At 43.0% G+C, this 25,347-nt stretch overlaps 1 protein-coding gene across 1 annotated transcript in view; it reads right to left on the reverse strand.

Annotated features, from left to right (window-relative positions):
- LOC124777174 (serpin B8-like) overlaps positions 1 to 25,347 on the reverse strand; it is a 78,132-nt gene that overhangs the window by 24,844 nt on the left and 27,941 nt on the right. The window lies entirely within an intron of this gene.

Here is a 25,347-nt window from a genome sequence, read left to right on the forward strand (position 1 = left end):
AGCAGCTGTAAAAACATTCTAAAAAATGGTAGGTAACAGAGAACACTTAATATCTGTTAAGACGGTAAATAACAGAACTGAACCTCGAAGTTCGTAAATGATGGTGAGTGTACTTTTACATCAGATGCACAGAGATATTGACAATTACAGTACTGAATGCTTTTTTTCACGAGTCATAAGCTGCTTTTGGACGCAAAAAGTGAAAGCCTGCCGCAATGAATATACAAATCTAGCGAATTATTGAAATTTGGGTCTGAGGATAAAATGCCACTGTTTTCTAAATGAATAGGGACCACATCTTTTACAAGACTTATTAACTAACAAAGATATTGGTCGAATCAGTGGAACGTTGAAATTTTTGTGTCCTCCAAATAAAGCAAATTTTCATTTTCGATACAACATACTTCTTACAAAAATGTCGACAATGTACTGAGTTGAGTGAATTGCAAGACGCGTCGAGTGCACGGCGCAGCTCACTTCCAAAAGTCAAACATTATCAAGAAATAGAGAATTTCCGAATAGGCTGACGGAGTATTTACTGAAAAAAACCAAGGAAGAAAGGAAAGAAACAGAGATGAAGTATGAATTCTTCCGTAGCGTTTTCAAAGATACCATCACTATCCTCACAGGAAAGTTCATTTTCGATGGGCGGATCGGAATTTGAGTCTTGTTACAGAAGAAGACAAAAGCTTGGTTCCAAGATGTATGACGCACAGTTATGTTAACACGTAATTAGAATCTTTTGAAAGTAAGGAAACATGCTCTTTTTTTTATAAAAGTTGGTAATGGAACCTTTTCTCACAGTAACAAAACACTAAATGCAAGAACCATTACACCTAGCTGCCACACGTGATTGTACTGCTACTGCTAGTTTCTGTAGAGGCGAATGTGCGACGAGAATCATTCTCTTATCTCAAGTGGGTCATCTGTAAGCAGACCAGTCATTGCGTACAGACCAGTTGCTATAAGTTGCCTACACTTACGGACACTGAAAAAGTATCGATACTTTACAGTATCGAGTACATTTATATCGATACCGACACTTTTCTACTCGATACTTTTCAATCGATTCTTTTATTCAATGAGTACTTCGTGGTAGGTATCGAGTACTTTTTAGAGCTCAGACTGTTGACAGTGACGCGATGCGACTGCGGCGCCACAGAGATTAGGCTGGCAACACTGTCGCGACGCTACCGGCTATTCGAAACCCAAACGAAATACTGTACGTCCGCACGTGGTGCTTTGTGTTAGAAACGTTAAACGAACAATTTGGCTTTCTTGAAAATAAAAATTGGTTTTTCAGTTGTCAGTAAGTGGTCTGTATGCACGTCTAGGATGGTGCCTGTAAAAAGTGAGCTGTGGAAGTATTACATGCGATTAAACACCAATGAAGTGAAATGCTAAATTTGCTTGAAAACCTTAAAATCATCGGGGAATACGTCGAATAAGAATGAACATTTGCAAAAGCATCCCACAATCACAATATCAAGGTAAATTTACTAATACGCTTAGAATATTATACTTTTTAGATTTTTACTTTTTCTGGAACCAGTTAACTTTTATTTAGAAAAAAAACTAAATCATCGTCTATCTAAGAATACAGGAAAAAGCACATGTCTGAGGCGTTCTACACTGGATGTTTTTATTTCTTGTTTCATAAAAAAAATCACAAATTCTGTATTTTTCAGTGAAAAATGAAATCTGGCACAGGGACAAATGACAATCGAGTTACCACCAAAATGGCCGAAGATAAAAGAGCAATAACCATCATCGCCGTCGCCCAGTGACCCTATCGACATAGACGTCACTTCTGGGGTTAAGGTCTTCAACCCTGTGCAATCATTAGAGAATTCAGCGGACGCAGAAAGCAGACCGTCTAACAAAAAGAAGCAACTTTCCTTTGGAGAAACACTACAGAGAAAGCTATAGTATGCGGAGGGAGGGAGAGCGAACTCTCTGTTATGCAAATTGTTGCTTGATTTTATTTATGTGGACAAACGACCATTCGACATTGTTAAAGGTAGTGTACTTCGGAAACTGCTGCGTCAGGTTTGTACATCTTTTAAAATTCCGAGCGTAGACACTCTTAAAGAAAATCTGGACAGTTTCTACAGCGTTATGCAATCGAAAATTGAACTGAACTTCGAAACTTTAAATCATAGCTCGCTAACCTGTGATGTATGGACCGAGATAATGACTACCACTAGTTATTTAGGTGTCACTTCCCACTATTCCGATAACAATAAACTCACTTCACGCTGCATTGTTACTGTTGCGCTGGATCAACAGCATACTGGTGACTACATTTCTGAACAGATTCAAGAATTTTGTCAAGGAATGAATATCAAATCTGAGAAAATCACCGCTATTATTACTGATAATGGTGCAAATATGGTAGCCGGTATTACGAAATTCATAGGTAGAGGGAAACATTCATCTTGTTTTGTCCATACCATTTATCTTATTGCAGAATCGATTATGTCGATCAACGATTTTAATTTATTGTGTAATAAAGTAAGAGATGTTGTTAAATATTTCAAGTGAAGCATGATTCAAAGTGATTTATTAAGGCAAAAACAAACTGGAACTACTTTGAAGTTGATGTTAGATGTAAAGATTCGTTGGAATTTTGTATATTATATGCTTGAGAGGTATATCGAACTGGCTCCTTACGTGCATCAAATTTTGATGCTTAATGCGAAAGCACCGCCTACTCCATCGGCCATAGAAATGCAGAATATTAAAGATCTGTTTCACGTTTTGAAGCCATTGGAATACGTTTCTAAAGAAATATCTGGAGAGCAGTAAGTGACCATCAGTAAAATTATACCGATGATCAACTGTTCAAAAGAACAAATAGATGCTTTGAATCTGTCTAGTGAAAGTGTGGCAGGAGCCCTTAGAAGCGAAGTCATGGAACAGATTCAGCGCAGGTTTGGACAAGTGGAAATCATTTAGTAGCCATGTCTTGCTTACTCGATCCTAGATTCAAAAACATCCATTTTCAAGACGCCAGAGCTTGCACCCGAGCAATATCTATGATAAGGCGATTGATAGCAACAAATCCTGTCACCACCAACACTAGTTGTTGTTGTTGTTTTGGGGAAGGAGACCAGACATCGAGGTCATCGGTCTCATCGGATTAGGGAAGGAAGCCGGCCGTGCCCTTTCAGAGGAACCATCCCGGCATTTGCCTGGAGAGATTTGGGGAAATCGCGGAAAACCTAAATCAGGATGGCCGGACGCGGGATTGAATCCAGTGTGCTAGCCACTGCCAACACTAGTAGCGAAACAGATAGTGATTCGTCGGCTGGCACATCTTATGACTTTTGGAGCCATCACAAAACGTTGACCCATACAAAACGAAAAAAAAAGCGAAGCCATTTCCTCTTTCATGAACCCGCAATCTTCAGTAAATCTGAAGGATAAAATGACGCTATATTTAGCAACATCCGTGTCGCCACTATCTACGAACCCATTTGAACAGTGGGAAGATATGAAAAGTGTATTTCCACAATTATATAAGCTGGCTTTAGAATACGTGCCAATCTCAGATACGTCTGTGCCTTCAGAAAGATTGTTTTCGAAGGCAGGCAGTACAAAGTCTAAAACGCGAAATAGGCTATCACCAAAACGGTTGGACAAACTTCTATTTTTAAGTGATTGTACAGAGGAAGAATGGGAGGTTTGAAATATATAACCATAATTTGTATTTCATATTATGAAATATTTATGCTAAAAAAGTGTTTGATTACTTCAAATATTACTTATTATTTTCAATGTTAAAACATTCATAGGGCTTGCAGTGTATCTTCTACGTAGGTATGTATTATGCTGTACGGAACAGACTGTACTGTGTCTTGTGCATTAGATTATTGTTTATCAATTGTATCTTACAAGTAGACTGGAAGTTGTAAAGTTCATTTAATTTACTCAAATCTCAAAATATGGATAGATGTTGAATTTGTATGAGATGAAGTACAAATTATACAAAAAACTTCATAGAAAATTTGAAAATATACCCCGAAGTATTGATACTTCCAATTTTTCTACGATGATATTTTGTAAACGTTCGTATTTCGTTCGAAAAATCGATCGATACAAACGTATCGACTCCTTGTGGTATCGATATTTTAATATCGATAATTTTACGACCTTTTCACCAATACTACTCTTGAGTACAGTATCGATACTTTTCATTCGATACCGTGTCCCTACCTACACTCAATTTTCAGGGCTTAGGCAATGCCTGATATAAGTGCAAACTCTCCAGACAATTTTGTTTGTCAGATATGGGTGGTTCGTTTATTTCTTCCCATTTGATCCCCCTATACTGGCCTACGACGAACATTTCCTGTGTGTCACTCAGGCCTTTAAAAGAAAATTTGTGACATTTATCGTTGTTGTGTCTATGGGCTGTTCAAAAATGTCTCTGAGCACTATGTGATTTAACACCTGAGGTCATCAGTTCCCTAGAACTTTGAACTACTTAAACCTAACTAACCTAGGGACATCGCACACATCCATGCCCGAGGCAGGATTCGAACCTGCGACCGTAGCAGTCGCGCGGTTCCAGACTGAAGCACCTAGAACCGCTCGTCCACACTGGCCGGCCCTATGGGCTGTCTGTCTCACTTCAAGGGGTAGTAGAGAGATACTATAGTCAAATTGACGACTGTGGTATTACATTACAAACTTTTCGATGGATCCAAATTTCATGGCATTTTTTATGCTGTGATCGCACAAGTATTTTTCGTAGTTAGATTTCAGTTTTATTTGTAAGGAGAACGTACAAGAACAGTGACTGTTATCTGGGTTCTTATAGCTATAGGAACGTCGCTGAATTGTACTGTGGAGTAGGAAAATTTTTAAGCACCTGGAGTCGTGGGTGAGAGCTCTTGACAGATATTTGTAATACACTGGCTGACAGAACTACTGAAGAATCCAGAAGGAAGGAGGCGACGAAACTTCATAGGTTGAGAGGATATGTGATGTTTGATCAGTGATTACACAATGGAGTCAAATTTATAAAGAACCGTCGTATTTGAGTCCAAGTATCAGTGTGATGTCGCATCCACTTTGGTCGGGATGCATGCATGCATGCACTGATTCAGTAGAGAAGTGTGTCGTAAAGCTGTTGTATCCTTTCCTCAGGCAAGGTAGCCCACAGCTATTGTAATTGATCCTTGATACAGGTATTCTGGAAATCGGCATTCGAAGGAAGTTGGTATCTGAGCTGGTCCAGTGCATGTGCATCAGGGAAAGATTTGTGGATCTTACTGGCCACAGGATTACCCCAACCTCACGCAGTCAGTTGATAGACGCACATGCCATTTATGAACGACTATTGTTAAAAGATAAAAAGCTGATGTGCTGTTTGATTAAAGTAGTACATAAAGGAGTGAAAGTGATGAATGGATGTAGACTGCCAGGGAGAGGGTTGTCAGCGAATTATAGCATTTGGGATAGTGAGTAGGAGGGGTTCTGTGTGGTGGATGTTTGGAGGAGTGATTTGGGAGAATGAATAGGGATGCAGTTCTGAACCAAGCTGTAGGATGTAAGAGGAGGCTAGTGGTGAGCGAGGAATCCCTGACGCTGGTAGGAGGGGAGGTTCTCTTAGATCTGGTGGGATGGGTATAGATAGGTCAGATTTCAAGGTCAGCTAAAGAGAAGGATTAAATTTTCGTTAGGAGAGGACGTGGAGAGTGTGAATATGTAGTGTTGGGGGATGTGGTGTAGAGATGCAGCAGAGTACCAGGTTCAGAGAGCAGGGGGGGGGGGGGGGGGAGGGGGGGAACTAGTGGGTGGTTGGTGTAGAGTTTTCAGGTGGCGTAGGATACTCAGAAGTGTTCGAGATGGAAAAGTAGTGTTGGGAATTTTGTAGGTTGATAGAAGTTTTGGGTAGGGGAGGGTAAGCAGATCCGAAAGGCTAGGTGGAATGGTGCACTTCGAGGATCTGTAGGAGCGGAAATCCCTGCCACATTTGCATTGCAGAGGATGGTTCATATCAGGGATTTGTAGGTTTGGAGGATTGTTGAAGGGTGCAAGCCCATGTTTCATTGGTTAGTAGTTTTATTCTATAGTGAGATTTCCGTTTAATGGTTAGTAGATGGGGCTTCGTTGTTAGTCGGTCATAATGTGTTGGCCCAAGGTATTTTAGTGTGTTAATTAACTGGATAGGATGGTCGTAACTGATAAGGTAATAGTTATGGTGGCAGAAGCTTCAAGCAGTTCAACCTAAATTATTGCCTGGGTTTTGGTAGGGTTTATTTTGAGGAGCCACTGGTTGCACCAGGAGGTTAACTGATTGAGGTGGAGCTGGAGGAATTATTGGAATTTGTGGAGGGTAGGATAGAGGTCGAGGAATCCGGTGTCATCGGCATACTGGAGGAGATGAATGGAAGGAGGTGGCTTTGACATACCATCAGTATAGAGGACATACAGGACAGGGTAGAGGACAGGTCCTTGTGGCACACCTGCAGTGGGATGGAAGATACAAGAGTTGGTATTGTTGATGGTGATATAAGGTAGGCAGTTAGAAAGGAAGCGATAAGTCGGGTGTAACTGATGGGAAGTGCGATGGTCTGGAGCTTAAGACGAGGTCAGAATGCCGAACATGGCCAATGCTTTTTAGAGATCAAAGGAGAGAAAATTGCGGATTTGTGGTTGTTGATTTGCTAGGGCGGGAGATGACTGAGGCATAGGAGTTGGTCATCGGAGGAGAAATTGAGGCAGATAGGGATAGATTTGGAGTAGGTGTTTATGAACGCTTCAGGACATGATGGACTCAGGAACCTTACTAGACCCAGAGGTGAGGCTGATGGCACAGTAGAAGGAGGTGTCACTGGCAGGCTTGCTGGTAAGAGTAAGATTCGAGAGGTTTCTGCAGCTCTGGATAGTAACCAGTGTGAAGGATTATACTATTAAGAGTGGCTAGGATTTCCAGAAAGGAGAGGGGGCATTCTTTCAGTTGTCTATAAACGATGCTTTCATGAATGGGATCAGTGTCGCATTTGGTATGGAGTGTTCTTTCGAATGTCTTGCGTTGTTATTGGAGTACTGAATTCTGTCTGTGGATCATTGTCAAGGTACTGGAAGCTATTTGTGAGGGGAAGGAAGGAGATATTGGTACGCTCGTGAACTGTTGATAATATGGAGCAATCGACGTCAGGGTCATCAGGAATGGTGAAGTGTCAGATAGGTAGGATGCAAAGTTGTTTGTCTTTGCTTAGCTTGTCGAGTGGGGTTAAAAGGGGGCAACGTTGCTTCCAGTAAAATGGTGAAAAGCCTTCCAGTACCTGGAAGAGTTCATGGGCAGTGCGGCGTTGAGATTGGTGCATGTTTGGCACCAAACACGTGGTTTCTTTGCGTTTATCAGTTCTCTGATGTATCATCGTACTTGTCAGTGGTATGTGAGTGTGTCTTGGTTATGGGACTGCAGGAAAGATCGGTATAGATGACGTGATTCAGGGAGAAGGAGCACAGCATGTGGAGGGAGAGTGGGACAATGTGGATAGACTTCGTCAGAATGTGGTGAGTTATGGCATTTGACAATGACTGCTGGAGGATGTGGCACCATGGTAGATATCAATGGACTGTTGGAAGGTCAAACGAAGGCATCTGAGTTGGGTAGCAATATTCTCTGTACACATCCAGGTTGGTACATGAGGAGTCCTGGTTATGTTTGGGAAAGACAGAAGGAGGAAGTGCATAAGTAGGTGTGGTTTGTAGGAGATTGCGAGTAGGACAGAGAGTTGATCACCTCCAGTAGGGTAGAGGACTTCTGCAATAAAACACCCAATGAGGTTAGGAGGTGTGAGGATAACATCAGGAGTGGAATTGCTTTCAGGGGACTATATTACCACAGAGAGAGTCGCCACATTGACACTACCACTAGATTTCAGCATGGGAACTGCTATGGATGTTAAAGTCAGCAGCAGTAATATAGGTCGAGATGGTATGGTCTCTGTGGGTGAGGAAGTCATATGTGACTGAATGATGCGGTCATATACAGGGTGTTACAAAAAGATATGGCCAAACTTTCAGGAAACATTCCTCACACACAAAGAAAGAAAATATGTTATGCGCACATGTGTCCGGAAACGCTTACTTTCCATGTTAGAGCTCATTTTATTACTTCTCTTCAAATCACATTAATCATGGAATGGAAACACACAGCAACAGAACGTACCAGCGTGACTTCAAACACTTTATTACAGGAAATGTTCAAAAAGTTCTCCGTTAGCGAGAATACATGCATCCACCCTCCGTCGCATGGAATCGCTGATGCGCTGATGCAGCCCTGGAGAATGGTGTATTGTATCACAGCCGTTCACAATACGAGCACGAAGAGTCTCTACATTTGGTACCGGGGTTGCGTAGACAAGAGCTTTCAAATGCCCCCATAAATGAAAGTCAAGAGGGTTGAGGTCAGGAGAGCGTGGAGGCCATGGAATTGGTCCGCCTCTACCAATCCTTCAGTCACCGAATCTGTTGTTGAGAGGCGTACGAACACTTCGACTGAAATGTGCAGGAGCTCCATCGTGCATGAACCACTTGTCGTGTCTTACTTGTAAAGGCACATGTTCTAGCAGCACAGGTAGAGTATCCCGTATGAAATCATGATAACGTGCTCCACTGAGCGTAGGTGGAAGAACATACTGACGAAACTAAAATGAGCTCTAACAACGAAATTAAGCGTTTCCGGACCCATGTCCACATAACATCTTTTCTTTATTTGTGTGTGAGGAATGTTTCCTGAAAGTTTGGCCGTATCTTTTTGTAACACCCTGTATAGATAGTGGCATGCACAAGAGTTATGATTTTGAAGAAGAGAGTGACAACAGGGTTCTTCTTGTGGCAGCCAATAACAGCTCCACCTCTTGCCAAGGGGAGTGGCGTTTCTGTTTGGTGGAGGTAACGTATGTAGAAGTGAGGAGTTTATGCTTATGTTTGAGGAAGATTTTGTTTAGGATGAATGTGCAAATGTGGTGTTGTGATGGGTGTGCATGGAGATGGGTTTGTTGGCTGGTAAGGAGCAGATACCATGGAATAGGATATTATACTGCTCTTTTGCCATGATTTAGGGAGAGAAGTGTTGGTGTGGATGGATGGCTGGTGCAGGTTTAAACCATGGTGCCATGTCTGGTGAAAACCAAGTGGACCTGGTTGTAGGAATAGATGGCCTGTGTGTTGGGGTAGAAGCCAGCGAGGGAAATTTGTTGTAGGGCGTGTGTCCTCTGGAAGGGGTGGTTGATTTGAAGGGCTATGGTTATAAAATGGATGATGTATTCAGCTGTGGGAGATGAGCAGAGGGAGTTGTTGGGGTGGAGGGGGATGTAAGTAGGTGTGATGGAAACTGTCAGCTCAGGTTTGGAAGGTGAGAGTTGGGTTTTGCACTTTGAAGTATGGGTCAGGTGAGGTAGGTTACAGGTATTACATGTTGGAGGAGAAGTGAGGTTAGGATATCACTTGATAAAATGGTGGGATTTACAATGGGGGAAGAAGAAGGGTTTTTTCAGTCAGCTCAGAGGTGGTCATTATACATAAGGAATCTTTGGCAGCATTTGGATTGAGGATGGGAGTTAGAAGGTTCAGCAGTGTGTCTCTGTTGGTAGATCAGGGTCCCAAGGTAGAGAAGGTGGCTGATTGTGGATGTTGATTCTGTAAAGATCTGGACTTGTAGGGTTGGGATGGAGCCATCAAAATGTGGAGTAATTTCCAAACTTCTAGACCAGGATGGACGTTCAGTATAGACTCCATCTCCTCCGCTGTGGTCTCTTGGTCCACCTGCTTTGATCATGGTGGCAAGGAGATTGTGGTTGCTTGGTCCAGGTGCTTGTGGAAAGTGCTTGCTAATTTCGAGGTGGAAGGTTGTGGACTTCAGGAAGTTTTGGCCTGGAAAGGAGAGGGGGAAGGGTATGAAGCTCTGTAGAAGTTATGTTAGATGGGTTGGCCTGACAGTCCATAAAGTCTGGGCTTATTGTTTACTTTGGAGTTTTTTTTATTTTTTTATTTTTTTTATATCGGGAGTAGGAGATGTATCTGTGCTGAGGCGCTTCGATGCCTTCCTGATGAGTATAGGCAATAAGGTAGCGCTGGGCATTGCTGGGGGTAACAGGTGACAGAGTTGTTTAGCCGGACGTTGTGGCCGAGTGGTTCTAGGCGCTTCAGTCAGGAACCACGCGACTGCTACGCTCGCAGGTTCGAATCCTGCCTCAGGCATGGATGTGTGTGATGTCCTTAGGTTAGTTAGGTTTAAATAGTTCTAAGTTCTAGAGGGACTGATTACCTCTGATGTTGAGTCCCATTGTGCTCAGAGCCATTTGAACCATTGTGACAGAGTTGTTTAGAAGTGGATTTGGACAAAGAGGTTGCATCTGTCTGGGTTGGTGGAGATGCCCTTGGTTGATCGACATATGGTGGCAGTTCAGCTGTTGGTGCTACTCTCAATGATGCTGGTCCTCATGCAGAAGGCACTGCATCCAAAGGGGGCGCTACTGAGGGTAGTGTGCCTGGAGAGGAGAGGACCGGGGGAGGAGTGTAGTTCTGGTGGAAGGTGGAAGTGCTCCATGTGGCGATCGTAGGGGATTGGAAGGGGCAGATGCAAACAATGGCGGAAGTGGGAGAAGGCAGGGTGGTGTGGTGATATGAAGACATGTGATATGCACAGGGGGGATGCGATAATTGTGGACCTATAAATTGTAAACCAAATTAGAAATAACACATTATTTTGCAATTTCTAGTTGTTTCTAATTTGATTAATGATTTATAAAGCCATAATTTTCACATCTCACTAAATAATTTCGTCCCTGTTCGTGTCACACGATCAATGGCAAGCAGTGAACGTTATATTTATTTTAGTGCGAACCAATAGAGGGAGCCCACGATACGAGTGCAGTATTCAAAATGATTACCCTTTAAATTAGCTAGTCTGGGTCGCATAAATTGTCAGTAAGATTCCAGATATACTCAGGCTCACATTAGTTTCGCAATATTATTTTTGTCAATGTATGTCACCAAATACAAATTACTCGCAATTTAGGAAATAACATTGCTCCCATACATATTCCATGTAAAAAGAATACATTCGTACCACTTTTAGATGTATATTTCGTTAAGAGACTGAATCTGTACCTCCCTCTCTCTCTTTCTCAGCCACCTCCCCTTCATCACTTCACGGTTGTAGCAGGTCATCACACAGGTGTGGTTGGAATAAGCTAAAATGTGGTGGGTACCTAGATCCATTGGTTACCACGTTTTCGTTATTGTCATTTGTTATAACTTGATTATCAGTATCTGGGAACCATCACGAAAATACAGTGTGCTATAACATTACCTTTTCTGGCTCACTGTCATCTAAATGAAATTCACCTACGATAATTAGTATTAAATAATGGCGTAGGTATCTGCAATGTATGATATTAACGGTTCCTACGGTACTAATCGTTCCTACTGATTATCGATCTACTTCGAATTTCTTATAATTACATAGCTCCGAAACAATGACAAAGCAGCCAATTGGGCGCAAAATAAAATTTTAAAGTATGTTGATTGCCTCTGCAGTTTTATCGTGTCGGTCGCAATTACGTGATTGTTTTGTGCACATAGGGATATTCTCCTCGTAAAGGTTCTTCGATTTTGAACGGAAAGCTGGATACCAATATTACATAACGTGCTACATGTAAGGTGAAGAATGCTACTGCATCAATATTTTCCCATGACTGAGAAAAATGGCACTGTGGGTCAAACAAGACAGTAGTTGCAAATCTAGTCACTATTACATTTCCGGATCTGCCACAGGTGAATATTAGCATAAATTCACGTTTCGGATGTAGAGCCTATGGGGCATCATGAGTTATCACTATACCTCAGGGTACCTTTTCAATTAATATTTGCTCATGGTCAGCGTGAAGGCTGATGCAATACCATAAATATTTTTATAATGGAATGATTATATACTCACAAGTTTACTTCACTTGAAAGCTGAGTAATAAGCATCCGCAACGACATAAACGTACTAAGACAGAGAATATTATTGACTTAGTACTGTTATTTGCTATTACTGTGGTGTCACCGCCAGACACCACACTTGCTAGGTGGTAGCTTTTAAATCGGCCGCGGTCCGCTAGTTCGTCGGACCCGCGTGTCGCCACTATCAGTGATTGCAGACCGAGCGCCGCCACACGGCAGGTCTGGAGAGACGTACTAGCACTCGCGCCAGTTGTACAGCCGACGTTGCTAGGAAAGGTTCACTGAGAATTACGCTCTCATTTGCCGAGACGATAGTTAGCATAGCCTTCAGCTAAGTCAGTTGCTACGACCTAGCAAGGCGCCATTTATCCTTTGCTATGCATCTAATGAAGCATGTACAGTAACAAGACCAATGTTCACCAATTGTGGATTAAAGTTAAGTATTCCAGCAGCTACGTACTTTTCTTTATAGCATTCATTACGTATCCTGTTTCAGACCTCACGCCAGCCTGCATGAGTTTAAGCGCGTGCCTTTCGATTACCCGTCACTGTGGATTGGCTGTCTTGCCAGTCGACAACAATGACTATTTATGATTCCTGTTATCTACTCCAAGTTATCTCATGACGTTCCCACCGGAGAATATTACCATAATTTTACGTTTCGGATGTGTAAACCTATGGTGCATAAGTAGTTACCGTTGTAGTTCAGTGTATATGTGTAGTTAATACGTATTTACTCATGACAGTGTAAAGTCTGTTGTCAACGCTGTGAAGTTTTCTATATTAGATAGTCATTAATCCCAATACATCTACGTTCACCTCATCTAGAAATTGAGTACTATCAATGTGTAATGATGTATACACTTGAAAACAGAAGATTTTATTGAACCAGTAGTGGTACTTGCTACGCAAAATTACAATTCCAATATATTCGGATTTAGCACATATCTCTGGCCTAACTTTAAGGCAGGTAAACTAGTTAGCTTACAGTGTATATGTTAGAAGAAATTATATGTAACGTTGTTTATTGTCTATGGACTAATGTATGCGTAATTTTAATTTTTTTTGAGGCAAGCACGTTACCACCCAACTAAGCAGCCGGACAACTGTTAAAGAAATTTCAATTTTTTAAAAATTTTGTGCACTGGTGTATCTGTGCGGAGCGAAGTCTCGAAATTGACCATGCAGTGAAACTTTTAACATCAGAACTGCAGCTGCGGCTATTTTATTTACTGTAAAAAAGGTTAAAATTTAGCGACTGTTTGACTTTAAAAAAATGAATTTGGAATACTGGACGGGGTTTGAGGTCCACAGCTCCCATGTGCGAGCACAGTGTATTGATCATTTTGTCACCATACTGCCCCGACCTTAGTTGACTCACAAGGGGACCGTCATCACCAATTTCGTCCAAATTTACGGTTCATTTAGGCCTTGGCCAGAAATGAAAGTGGCAAAGTGGGAACTACATATGGCCAAGCACTTAGAAAAAATTGCATTTTTGGCTTGTTCGGGAGAGACATGACCCATTCATGTTCGTATTGTTTCCACGTGGCTGTTGACGTAACAGAAAGAGTACAGAACTAATCTGACTGTCGTGGGATCGAGTCCGTATGCGGAAACTTTTATTTTAAATTTTTACATTACTTACGCTTCAAATACACAGATATGATGCTCAATATAGTATATTAATAGTTTTAAAAAATTCATGAAAGGGAAACCCAAAGGAAAATTTTAGATTGCAAATAAATTTTCAGGAAAGAGTTGTAAGGCGTACAGGAGAAATACGTATGCAAAATTAGATACTTTTTTACATTGATCAGTTACACGAATTGGTGTGATATTCATCGCAAAAATAAGGAAGCAGTAAGTTTCTGGAACTGTCGCACGCGATATAAACTCCGCCTCTTTACAATTACATGCTTGTTTAAAAAATGTTATAGAAAGACAAACTTGGTTTACGTTCATGAGAGTTCTCTCTCATCACATAATTCGGCAGGAAACTACGCTTAACGTATCATTTGCCCAAATATTGGCGAGGACAGCTGGTGACATACAGTGAAACGTATTTTGATGCAGTCTTCTCGGGATGAGATTTCTTTATCTCTCTCGTTGATATAAGAGTAGTTTTGAAGTTTTTTGATCAATGTCTTTGCCTGACGATTGAATAAACATCTCTGGGTTGCATCAGTTGCCGAGGGATGCTCGAAGGTCAAAGTGAAGCTAATGGAATACGCTGAGATGACAAAAGTCATAGAACAGCGATATGCTCTTAAACAGGTGGCGGTAATGTTGTGTACACAAAGTATGTCATTTGTCCTCAGGTGATTCATTTAAAATGGTTTCCGGCTTGATTAAGGCCGCACGACGGGAATTAAGAAATTGTGAACTCGGAGTGGTAATTGGAGCTAGACGCATGGACATAGCATTTCAGAAATCATTAGGAAATTCAATATTCTCCAGTCCAAAGTGTCAAGAACGTGCCGAGAACACCACATTTCAGTCATTACCTCTCACCACGGACGATGTAGTTGCCGACAGCTTTCACTTAACGAGAGAGAGCAGCGGCGTTTGCTTAGAGTTGTCATTAATAACAGACAATCAACACTGGGTGAAATAACCGCAGAAATCAAAGTGGGACGTACAAAGAACATATCCGTTAGGACCATTTGGCGAAATTTGGCATTAATGTGGTTTGGCAGCAGAATACTGACGCGAATGCCTTTGCTAACACCTCGAATAGCTAGCAGCGCCTCTCCTGAGCTCGTGACTATCTGTTTGACCCTAGACGCCTGGAAAACCATGGCCGGATGAGATGAGTCCAGATTTCAGTCGGTAACAGCTCATGGTAGTGTTCGAGTGTGGCACAGACCCCACGAAACCATAGACCCAAGTTGTCAACAAGGCACTGTGCAAGCTGGTAGTGGTTTCACAGTAGTTTGGGCTCTGCTATGTGGGATGGACAGTGTCCTGTAGATTTTCCGCTAGTTGGAGACCATTCATGAATTTTATGTTCCTAAACAAGGGCGGAAAATTTATGTATGACAATGCGCCATGTCACCAGACCACAATTGTTCGCGCTTGGTTTGAAGAACATTCTGCACAGTTGCAGCGAATGGTTTGTCCAATCAGATCGTCCGACAAGAATACAGACGAACATTTATAGGATATAATCAGAGGTAAGTTGCAGCACAGAATCCTACACTATCAATACTTCGTAATCATGGACGCCTACAGAGGCAGTATGGCTGAGTATTTCTGTAGGAAGCTTCCAACACTTGTTAAGTCAGTGCCATATCGAGTTTCTACACTACGCCGGCAAAAAGGAGGTCCCACACGATATTAGGAGGTGTCCCATGACTTCTGCCACCTCTATATATGGAACGAAGACCTTTACGCTTTATTTGCAATCCCTTTTTTGGAGAATTATTTGCAGTGCACTCATGGAGGCTGTAAGTGCACTCCTTTCTTGGAAATTTATTTACAATCCCCAACTTTTCTTCACCTTTCTTTTTTACACCTGTCATGAAAATATTGATAAATACAATATGTTCGACATTATTTCGATTTACACTACTGACCATTAAAAATGCTACACCAAGAAGAAATGCAGATGATAAATGGGTATTCATTGGACAAATATACTAGAACTGACATGTGATTACATTTTCACGCAATTTGCGTGCATAGATCCTGAGAAACCAGTATCCAAAACAACCACCTCTGGCCGTAATAACGGCCTTGATACGCCTGGGCATTGAGTCAAACAGAGCTTGGATGGCGTGTACAGGTACAGCTGCCCATGCATCTTCAACACGATACCACAGTTCATCAAGCGAGGTGACTGGCGTATTGTGACGAGCCAGTTGCTCGGCCACCATTGACCAGACGTTTTCAATTGGTGAGAGATCTGGAGAATGTGCTGGCCAGGGCTCAGTCGAACATTTTCTGTATCCAGAAAGGCCCGTACAGGACCTGCAACATGCGGTCGTGCATTACCCTGCTGAAATGTAGGGTATCGCAGGGATCGAATGAAGGGTAGGGCCACGGGTCGTAACACATCTGATATGTAACGCCCACTGTTCAAAGTGCCGCCAATGCGAACAAGTGGTGACCGAACGTATAACCAGTGGCACCCCATACCGTCACGCCGGGTGATACGCCAGTATGGCGATGACGAATACACGCTTCCAATGTGCATTTACCGCGACGTCGCCAAACACGCATGCGACCATCATGATGTTGTAAACAGAACCTGGATTCATCCGAAAAAAATGACATTTCGCCATTCGTGCACCCAGGTTCGCCGTTGACTACACCATTGCAGGCGCTCCTGTCTGTGACGCAGCGTCAAGGGTAACCACAGCCACGATCTCCGAGCTGATAGTCCATGCTGCTGCAAACGTCGTCGAACTGTTCGTGCAGATTGTTGTTGTCTTGCAAACGTCCCCATCTGTTGACTCAGGGATCGAGACGAAGATGCACGATCCGTTATAGCTATGCTGATAAGATGCCTGTCATCTCGACTGCTAGTGATACGAGGCTGTTAGGATCCAGCATGGCGTTCCGTATTACCCTCCTTAACCCACCGATTCCATATTCTGCTATACAAGGTATTAGAGATAAAGTTAGTGAACTGCTTATAGATGTTGACTCTGAAATTATTGGTATATCTGAACACTTCTTAAATAAGGAGATAATTCAGAGGCTTCCTTTACCAGGATACAGGTTGGCTGGCAGCTTTTCTAGGAGCTCTTTGCGGTGTGGGGGAGTAGCCATGTATGCGAAAAACGGTATCCCATTTGAGTCAATTGATGTTTCAAAGTACTGCACTGAAAAGGTGTTTGAATGTTGTGCAGGTGTGGTTAAATTTAGTGGAGCTAAACTTCTTACTGTTGTTATTTATAGATCCCCAGACTCCGATTTCACAACATTTTTGCTAAAGCTAGAGGAGGTTCTTGGTTCACTTTATAGGAAATACAAAAAGTTAGTTATATGTGGTGACTTCAATATTAATTGTATAAGTGATTGTGCAAGGAAAAGGATGCTAGTAGACCTCCTTAATTCATATAATCTTATGCAAACCGTATTCTTTCCAACGAGAGTGCAAGGGAACAGTAGAACAACCATAGACAATATTTTTGTTCATTCGTCATTATTAGAAGGGCATTCTGTTAGCAAAAAGGTGAATGGCCTTTCAGATCATGATGCACAAATTTTAAGTCTAAAAGATTTTTGTGCTGCAACACATGTTAAATATACACTCCTGGAAATTGAAATAAGAACACCGTGAATTCATTGTCCCAGGAAGGGGAAACTTTATTGACACATTCCTGGGGTCAGATACATCACATGATCACACTGACAGAACCACAGGCACATAGACACAGGCAACAGAGCATGCACAATGTCGGCACTAGTACAGTGTATATCCACCTTTCGCAGCAATGCAGGCCTCTATTCTCCCATGGAGACGATCGTAGAGATGCTGGATGTAGTCCTGTGGAACGGCTTGCCATGCCATTTCCACCTGGCGCCTCAATTGGACCAGCGTTCGTGCTGGACGTGCAGACCGAGTGAGACGACGCTTCATCCAGTCCCAAACATGCTCAATGGGGGACAGATCCGGAGATCTTGCTGGCCAGGGTAGTTGACTTACACCTTCTAGAGGACGTTGGGTGGCACGGGATACATACGGACGTGCATTGTCCTGTTGGAACAGCAAGTTCCCTTGCCGGTCTAGAAATGGTAGAACGATGGGTTCGATGACGGTTTGGATGTACCGTGCACTATTCAGTGTCCCCTCGACGATCACCAGTGGTGTACGGCCAGTGTAGGAGATCGCTCCCCACACCATGATGCCGGGTGTAGGCCCTGTGTGCCTCGGTCGTATGCAGTCCTGATTGTGGCGCTCACCTGCACGGCGCCAAACACGCATACGACCATCATTGGCAACAAGGCAGAAGCGACTCTCATCGCTGAAGACGACACGTCTCCATTCGTCCCTCCATTCACGCCTGTCGCGACACCACTGGAGGCGGGCTGCACGATGTTGGGGCGTGAGCGGAAGACGGCCTAACGGTGTGCGGGACCGTAGCCCAGCTTCATGGAGACGGTTGCCAATGGTCCTCGCCGATACCCCAGGAGCAACAGTGTCCCTAATTTGCTGGGAAGTGGCGGTGCAGTCCCCTACGGCACTGCGTAGGATCCTGCGGTCTTGGCGTGCATCCATGCGTCGCTGCGGTCCGGTCCCAGGTCGACGGGCACGTGCACCTTCCGCCGACCACTGGCGACAACATCGATGTACTGTGGAGACCTCACGCCCCACGTGTTGAACAATTCGGTGGTACGTCCACCCGGCCTCCCGCATGCCCACTATATGCCCTCGCTCAAAGTCCGTCAACTGCACATACGGTTCACGTCCACGCTGTCGCGGCATGCTACCAGTGTTAAAGACGGCGATGGAGCTCCGTATGCCACGGCAAACTGGCTGACACTGACGGCGGCGGTGCACAAATGCTGCGCAGCTAGCGCCATTCGACGGCCAACACAGCGGTTCCTGGTGTGTCCGCTGTGCCGTGCGTGTGATCATTGCTTGTACAGCCCTCTCGCAGTGTCCGGAGCAAGTATGGTGGGTCTGACACACCGGTGTCAATGTGTTCTTTTTTCCATTTCCAGGAGTGTAGTTACCAACTTTTTAGGAAAGCTGATCCAGTTGCTGTACAGACTTTTGTAAACCTTATCAAGGGACAAGAGTGGCAAGATGTTTATAGTGCTAATACAGTAGATGATAAATATAATGCTTTCCTCAAGACTTTTCTCGTGCTCTTTGAAAGTTGCTTTCCGTTAGAACGTTCAAAACAGGGTACTAGCATAAACAGGCAGCCTGGGTGGCTGACTAAAGGGATAAGAATATCTTGTAGAACAAAGTGACAATTATATCAAAACGTTAGAAACAGTCAAAATCTAAATGCAGCAGCCCATTACAAACAGTATTGTAAGGTGCTTAAAAAAGTTATTAGGAAGGCAAAAAGTATGTGGTACGGAGATAGAATAGCTAAGTCTCAGGATAAAATTAAAACCATATGGTCAGTCGTAAAGGAAGTGGCTGGTCTGCAGAGATAGGTCGAGAATATAGCATCAGTGCGTAGTGGGGATGTCCGTGTTACTGATAAGTCGCATATATGTACAGTACTTAATAATCACTTTCTGAATATAGCAGGTGAACTAAATAGAAACCTAGTCCCAACATGGAATCATATAGCGCTCTTAGAAAAAAGTGTTCTGAGACTGTTATCTGAAATGCTCCTCCATGATACTGACAAGAGGGAGATTGAGTTAATAATTAAATCACTAAAGACCAAGAACTCTCACCGATATGACGGGGTATCTAGCAGAATACTGAAGTATTGTTCCACGTATGTTAGCCCAGTATTTAGCCATATCTGTAACTTTTCCTTTAGGAGTGGTCGGTTTCCTGACCAATTAAAGTACTCGGTAGTGAAGCCGCTTTATAAAAAGGGAGACAGGGATAATGTTGACAATTATAGACCTATTTCTATGCCATCGGTGTTTGCTAAAGTTATCGAGAGGGTTGTATATACAAGGTTACTGCAGCATATAAATTCACATAATTTGCTGTCAAATGTACAGTTTGGTTTTAGAAATGGCTTAACAACTGAAAATGCTATAGTCTCTTTTCTCTGTGAAGTTTTGGACGGATTAAATAAAAGGTTGCGAACGTTAGGTGTTTTCTTTGATTTAGCGAAGGCTTTTGACTGTGTTGACCACAAAATATTACTGCAGAAGTTGGAACATTTTGGAGTAAGGGGAGTAGCTTACAATTGGTTCGCCTCCTACTTTAAGAACAGAAAGCAGAAGGTAATCCTCCGCAATACTGAGAGTGGTAATGATGTTCAGTCCCAATGGGGCACTGTTAAATGGGGCGTTCCCCAAGGGTCGGTGCTGGGGCCACTGCTGTTTCTTATTTATATAAATGATATGCCTTCTAGTATTACAGGTGATTCAAAAATATTTCTGTTTGCTGATGACACCACCTTGGTAGTGAAGGATCTTGTGTGTAATATGAAACATTATCAAATAATGTAGTTCATGATATAAGTTCGTGGCTTGTGGAAAATAATTTGATGCTAAATCACAGTAAGACTCAGTTTTTACAGTTTCTAACTCACAATTCAACAAGAACTGACATTTTAATCAGACAGAATGGGCATGTTATAAGCGAGACGGAACAGTTCAAGTTCCTAGGCGTACGGATAGATAGTAAGCTGTTGTGGAAAGCCCATGTTCAGGATCTTGTTCAGAAACTAAATGCCGCTTTATTTACCATTAGAACAGTATCTGAAATAAGTGACATTTCAACACGAAAAGTAGTATACTTCGCATATTTTCATACGCTTATGTCATATGGTATTATTTTTTGGGGTAAATCTTCTGATTCAAAAAGGGTATTTTTGGCTCAAAAACGGGCTGTTCGAGCTATGTATGGTGTAAGTTCGAAAACCTCTTGTCGACCCCTATTCAATAGTCTGGGAATTTTGACATTGCCCTCACAGTATGTATTTTCTTTAATGTCGTTTGTTGTTAGCAATATCAGCTTATTCCCAAGAGTTAGCAGCTTTCACTCAGTTAATACTAGGCAGAAATCAAATTTGCATGTGGAATGCTCTTCCTTGACTCTTGTGCAGAAAGGAGTGCAGTATTCTGCTGCATCCATTTTCAATAAGCTACCACAAGAGCTCAAAAATCTTAGCAGTAGCCCAAACACTTTTAAGTCTAAACTGAAGAGTTTCCTCATGGCTCACTCCTTCTATTCTGTCGAGGAGCTCCTGGAAGAGCCAAAAAATTAAGCAAATTCCAGTGTTACATTCTTGATTTTCTTTATTTAAACTAACGATTTGTCGCCTGAATATGTTTCTTATATTTCATTTTATCTGTTTCTACAATCGTGTTATAATTTCATGTATTGACTCGTTCCATGACCATGGAGACTTCTCCTAAATGTGGTCCCACGGAACAACAAATAAATAAATAAAAAAAAATAAAGTCATTGGATCTCGACCAACGCGAGCAGCAATGTCGCGATACCATAAACCCCAATCGCGATAGGCTACAATCCGACCTTTATCAAAGTCGGAAACGTGATGGTACGCATTTCCCCGCCTTACACGAGGCATCACATCAACGTTTCACCAGGCAACGTCGGTCAACTGCTGTTTGTGTATGAGAAATCAGTTGGAAACTTTTCTCATGTCAGCACGTTGTAGGCGCCAGCCTTGTGTGAATGCTCTGAAAAGCTAACCATTTGCATATCACAGCATCTTCTTCCTGTAAGTTAAATTTCGTGTCTGTAGCACGTCATCTTAGTGGTGTAGCAGTTTTAATGACCAGTAGTGTATTTGAAGTGTAAAGGACGTAATGATTGAAAATAAAAAATATTTCCCCATACGAACTCGATTCTACGACCTTCTGATTCCCGTTTGTATTCTTTCCGCTGCACCAACAGTTGCCTGCAAATTACACTGACGTAAATGGTTCATCCCTTCTCGCCGGCGCCAAAAATGCCATTTTTTCTCATGTAGAGCCCTCACATCTGTCACTTTCATTTCTGGCCTAGCCCTGCATACACAACGAGTATGGATGAAATCGGTGAAGACGAGCAGGGGCGATTAGTTGGTTTGTTGATTTGGGAGAGGGGACCAAACAGCGAGGTCATCGGTCCCATCGGATTAGGTAAGGATGGGGAAGGAAGTCGGACGTACTCTTTCTAAGGAACCATCCCGGCATTTGCCTGAAGCGATTTAGGGAAATCAAGGAAAATCTAAATCAGCATGGCCGGACACGGGTTTGAACCGTCGTCCTCCCTAATTCGAGTCCAGTGTGTTAATCACTGAACCACCTCGCCAGGTGTCGGCGCTGTCCCCTGTTAGTTGTAGCTGGGTCGGCCGACCGGAGTGGCCGAGCGGTTCTAGGCGCTCCAGTCTGGAACCGTGCGACCGCTGCGGTCGCAGGTTCGAATCCTGCCTCGGGCATGGATGTGTGTGATGTCCTTGGGTTAGTTAGGTTTAAGTAGTTCTAAGTTCTAGGGGACTGATGACCTCAAATGTTCAGTCCCATAGTGCTCAGAGCCATTTGAACCATTTGTAGCTGGGTCAATCAGTCAGCGGGGGCACTGCCTGGGAACAAGGGCGCCTGTTATGAGGAGATGGCACTGTAAGGCTGAACGCCAGAATTTCCGTGGGCTCGCATCTTATCGTGACGGGAGAGCATGACGCCCTGCGAGAGCGTTTGTGACTGCTGAGTGGGGCCTGCCGGCTGCGCTAGATTCAACTTACGGGCGAGCCACGCCAGTGTTTTGACGTTAGCCAGGACATGGCGGCAAGACCCAGAACACGACTACAGTATTCAGACTCAGTGACTGGCGGACGCTGAGAGAGTGAGAAATCCCACAGATGCAGGAGGGCAGCAGGTAAACTACGGCTTCAGCTCGGTCGCGGGAAAAACTTGGCGCGCTTAGCTGTTGCTGAGCGGCATGGAAGGGGTATCAACCATGGCAGAACTAAATTAAATCGGAATTATATTAATACCTTCAGCTGCTGACGGGCGTTGATATGTATCAACGGGGAGAGGTGAAAGTGTGTGCCCCGACTGGGACACTAACCCGGGATCTCCAGCTTACATGGCAGGCGCTCTATTCATCTGAGCCACCGAGGGCACGGAGGATAATGCGACTGCAGGGACTATCTCGCGCACGCCTCCCGCGAGACTCACAATCTCACGTTGTATGTCCACACACTACATTCGTAGTGTCCCACCCCAACACACTCATTACTCGTGGAAGACATTCTTACCAACTCCCGTAAGAGTTCGGGGAATTTGTGTGCATCCGCACAGAAGAAGAAGGTCATGGCCGGTATTGCCAGAACTATATACTTAAATGGATATCCATATAAGTATATGGCAGAACTAAGTGAACAGAATACTAACAATTGGCCAGAAATATAATAAAAATCGTTCCGAGACAGTTACAGAAAATTTAATAACACTTTTAAAAAGAAAAACTCAAGACGACTCTATATGTGAAAACATTTCCTCGACCAGGCAGGTACTTTTTAAGTTATTCGATGACAAGGTTTTCACAGTTAAAACAAATTTTAAAAACTGATTATCTCCTCAACGACTTGCCTATTTTTATAAAGCAAGTGCTCATGGGTAGACTTCGTGGAGTCCTACCACAAAATAACACTAGATTTATTATAACTATCTCTTGTAAACTACATGCCAGAATACGCATTCCGTGCACAAAGACGTGAATTTTTAGCAAAATAATTAATGAAACAACGAATGTAATGGCAGCATATTAAATCAGTCTTAGATATTGATGTATAAACATTTTTATTTTTATTTGTTCCAGTATATTAACAATGAAACTCCTTATAGTAGTGTTTAAACATACAAAATATTGAAAATTAGACAGACTAAGGAACATAGTGAAAACGAAGGCAAGAAGTTAAAAGCTAGTAAATTTACATGTTATCTGATGCATTGTGCGTATGTATAGCGTAAAATGAATAATTTTTAAGAATATAAGCAAAAACGGAAGTATGTTAATTTGTTTAATGACAATGCAAAGGCTCAAATAGCTGGTGGCCATCTTGCTCGTGGCCAGGTTGTGACAGCTGTAGCAGCAAAGACGTACATATGAGTTGCGACTAAGTGGCATTCCAGTAGTGTTAGGAAGATTTGCACGATATAAAAAGTAAGACATCTAATTTTTTATGTGAAGACTCTTTTAAGCTTTTTTTAACTAAAACAAACTTTGTTAACATTCTACGACTGTATTGTTCTACATATTTGCAGCCCTATGCTGCTAGAGAGTTCCGCATTGTAGCATATAACATGGTGGTGTATAACGTAACTATCTCAGTGCGTGAGGATCAGCATAAACGAGTTCCCATTTCGTAGAGTTTGTCTACGCATGGAGCACCCACTTGCTCAGCATGACTATACAAGACCACACATGAGCGCTGCGACATCTGCAAAAATCAGACGCCTTTGATTCACTGTCATCAATCATCCTCGATACAGTCGCGACTTCACCACATCCGATATTCATCTGTTACCAAAACTTAAAGAACACCTTCTGGGACTTCGCTTTGACAGTGATGATGCGGTGCTAGTAGAGGTGAAGTTGTGGCTCCTCAATCACAGTCAAACATTCTACAGTGACTGTATCAACAAATTGGTCTTTCAGTGGGAAAAATGTGTTCTTCACCAGGGTGACTATGTTGAAAAACAAATATCTTGACATGAGTAGGATAGCAAGAAGAGACCGGAGATAAATAACGATCTTCTTACGTCCAGTCTTACACATCCGGTTACCACCTTGGCCAACTTACATTCAAGACCACTCTCACTCCCTCCCCCGCAAGGAACCACGAGAATCGATCAAGGCAACCCATGGGAATCATCATAGACCTTACACAACCGTGTCAAGTGACATAAAATGGCGGTAACTCCCTCCCAGCCAAAGGGAGAACAATCAAATGGCAGGATACCACTCCCCATCCCAAGGGCGAATGAGGATCAAGCACCCCCTCAGGAGATGGAGAGCAAAGAGAGAGGCTCAGACTGTGTGTATTTGTTGATAACGAATTATATCACTCGAGGCATATTTGTTAATAATATTTAAAATATCGTCATTTGAGGTACCAGCAGACACCAAACCCAATCAAACAAGCAAGTACTCTCATTTTTTTCATATTTTCCACAATTTATGCATTTTACCTACTTACGTGAGTTTAGGTCCCAATTCATTGCTTGTGCCTTTATCCCGCGGTTTCGCAGGGTCGGCATGGTTAGCTACGGATTTGGCAATGTTAAAGTTAAGGGGTGGCCAGATGCCCTTCCAGCCGCCACCCCCTACCCTCCGGAACAGAAAAACCGTACCCCAGCTGTGTGCGTAATCCATGGAAGAGTGGCAACGTGTCCAGATGTCTGCGAGTCGTAAAACTGAGGCGGGACGTGGGAACCAGTCCGGTATTCACCTATTGGGATGTGGAAAACCACCTAAAAACGACATCCAGGCTGGACGACACACCGGCCCGCGTCGTTAATCCGCCAGGCATATTCGATCCGGGGCCGGCGCGCCTACGCAAGTCCAGGTAGCAGCGCATTAGCGTTCTCAGCTAACCTGGCGGTATGAATTCTGCCCCATTGTCACCTCAAAATCATGTCGCGTCATGTCACGACGTTGTGACAACATCACGATGTTATATGGCAGACTCATGTCGTGTCAAGACGCATTGTCAACGTCGCGTGTGTGGCATCGACGTCATGATACTCTCAGCCAATCAC

Source organism: Schistocerca piceifrons, chromosome 2 (genome assembly GCF_021461385.2).
Source record: "Schistocerca piceifrons isolate TAMUIC-IGC-003096 chromosome 2, iqSchPice1.1, whole genome shotgun sequence".
NCBI classification, from domain to species: Eukaryota; Metazoa; Arthropoda; class Insecta; order Orthoptera; family Acrididae; genus Schistocerca; species Schistocerca piceifrons.